The sequence below is a fragment of the Protobothrops mucrosquamatus genome, unplaced genomic scaffold (genome assembly GCF_001527695.2).
Source record: "Protobothrops mucrosquamatus isolate PMUCROS unplaced genomic scaffold, P.Mucros_1.0 scaffold5028, whole genome shotgun sequence".
Taxonomy (NCBI): Eukaryota; Metazoa; Chordata; class Lepidosauria; order Squamata; family Viperidae; genus Protobothrops; species Protobothrops mucrosquamatus.
The window spans coordinates 35,004-37,766 of NW_015390905.1; positions in this window are offsets into that span (position 1 = coordinate 35,004).

The window sequence follows — 2,763 nt, forward strand, 5'->3', positions numbered from 1 at the left end:
CTTCTTCTTCTTCTTCTTCTTCTTCTTCTTCTTCTTCTTCTTCTTCTTCTTCTTCTTCTTCTTCTTCTTCTTCTTCTTCTTCTTCTTCTTCTTCTTCTTCTTCTTCTTCTTCTTCTTCTTCTTCTTCTTCTTCTTCTTCTTCTTCTTCTTCTTCTTCTTCTTCTTCTTCTTCTTCATCATCATCATCATCATCATCATCTGGTAAGTAAGTACTTAGAATGGGTTTAGGAGTAAGAAAACATTTTTCTCTCCCTACAATAGATACTGACAATAGTAAATAATGAACAAACTGCATCAAAGCAGAAAAGTTAGCCAGAATAGGAAAAAAGATAAGAAGAAAACAAAGAGGAGGGCTGAAACCCTCCCATACCTTTAAAGAAATGGCTGAGACTTTGCTGTTACACCATATAAGGAGACGTTTATGCCATCCTTCACTAGTAAAATCTGAACAGTCTTATCTCTATCAATAAACAGTGTAAAGCTGGAATAGGTATAAAGATAATCTGGATTTTCTGGTAAATCTCTCATTTAGCGTGTTATGAAGACCTCTGAGTAGTTTGTGGTGAATTAGCAAAGTCAGATGGCCTCTTTCTTGGTTGTTTAGCATCAATAGCATCAACATTATGCCTCTCCCATGTGACTATGTTGTGAAAAAGAAAGCTCAGGGTAACCTAAACTGGACTTGTATGTGAAGACTGCAAGCTCCATTCACTTTGGTAGTCAAAACAAATGCTTGGCTTTAAAACTATTTGAGTGTATATATTTTGCACAAAGTTGCAGTTGGGGTTTTAAGAAAACTGTGTATCCTGAAATTCTAAAATCTGTCACCTTTTGAAAGCTCCAACCAGCCCATTCCATCAGATTGTATCAGTACTGGGTAGCTCACATTTAATGAGCTCAACAACATTCACATTTCCCAAAATCCAGAAAACATAACTATTTTGCCTACTTTCTGGGGGGAAAAATGACAAATAGAAGGCAACTCTGCTAAAAGCAGAGAACATGACCACAGTAGAAAGAAGAGCCAGAAAATAGACTGGCTTTTCATAATTCCTCTCTGGACAAGGGGAGGACTTGAGATTGCCCACAAATGCTTGAGGCAGATTTTCTTCATGAGGAAACTACAAGACAGCAGTCTCTGGCAGGTTTAGAGGTCTGATGAGAAAGTAGCTATTTTGCTCAAACCAAGGTCATGGCCTTTAAAAGAACACTGGATTTGCATGGTTCCTTTTCTAATTATTTTTCAGAAACTGCTTGTTAATTATTCTTCAGCTATTAGAAATCTTTGGATCTACAAATCTGAAAACAATAGTGATTTTCCTTCAGTCCTTAGCGGAAGAAGCTTTAAATACAAGTTACAAGTTAAAGGACACACACACACACACACACACACACACACACACACACACGTGCATGTGTGTGCACGTGTGTTTGTGTGTATATATCCTTACATTTATAAACTTAGAGAAAGACAGGGGAGGGGAAAGAGAGGGCACTTTGGAAAGTTACAAAAGGACTAAGGGTCCAGATGGATTTGAAATAAGATTTGGGAATTAATTATAAGAATATTTTATATAGGAAAATGCATTTGTTTTGAATTCTTTTTTAAAAAAAATATTATTGGATGGAATTTTGAAGATTGGACACTAGAGGGAACTAGAAGGAACTAAATATTACAATTAAAGGAGAATAACAATTAAATTTGACTTACTAATACAGAATGGAGCAAAATATTTTAACATTGGACACATTGAAGGATATTTTTGAACAATGGTTCCAGTTATTTTTAAGAGTGTTTACCTCTATACAGAGACTATAAAAATCTGATGGAAGAGGAATAACAATAATTTCAAGATGGGTGTTTGTTTGTTTGTTTGTTTGTTTCTTTATTTATTTATAGAATTTATATGGCTGCCCAACTCACTCTTAGTGATTTGTCATTTAACCAGAGAGAAATTTCTCTTTTCTCTTATTAAAGAAGATGTAATTTGAAGGAAAATGGTACTAAATATTTTTTTTAAAAAGAATTATTTTTAAATTCTGGGAGCAGGCATGCATGTAGGAATGAGCAGCATGCACATTTCGTGAAATGTGGTTATTTTCTGATCCAACTAACAGCCCCCCCCCGCTTTCTTACTCAAAAGCAAGCTCAATTGATTTCAACAAGAATTACAATGAAATAAGTAGCTTATGATAATAGTCAGTCTAAATTCTAAAAACATTTTCATAAAAATCCCTCTGGAATCATGAAAGTTTATCTTCTGTAAGTGAGATTTAAGGTTGTAGCTTACTTCAAAATCACTTTTACAGTCCAGACCCTCCCAGGCACTGGTCCCAGCATGGTGGAATTCATGACATTCTTCGCCAGCACCAGACACAGAAGTTTTGGATATGTAGACATCTCTCTCTCTCTCTCTCTCTCTCCTCTCTCTCTCTCTCTCTCTCTCTCTCTCTCTCTCTCTCTGTGTGTGTGTGTGTGTGTGTATGTGTGTGTGTATATATATATATATAATACAAAATAAAAGTGCGAACACCAGGAGAATATAAAACGATTAAAAGTTTAGTAAAAATCTTAAAAACTTTTAAAAGCATACAATCATAGGGGCCAAGCTTTCGTCGGATCCTTCCGACATCCTCAGGGCACAAAGTTACGAGATCTAGGGCCCTGTTACGAGATCTAGGGCCCGGATGCTGGCGTCGGCTCATTTATAAATGCTTTTCCCATTGATTAACTTTGTGCCCTGAGGATGTCGGAAGGATCCG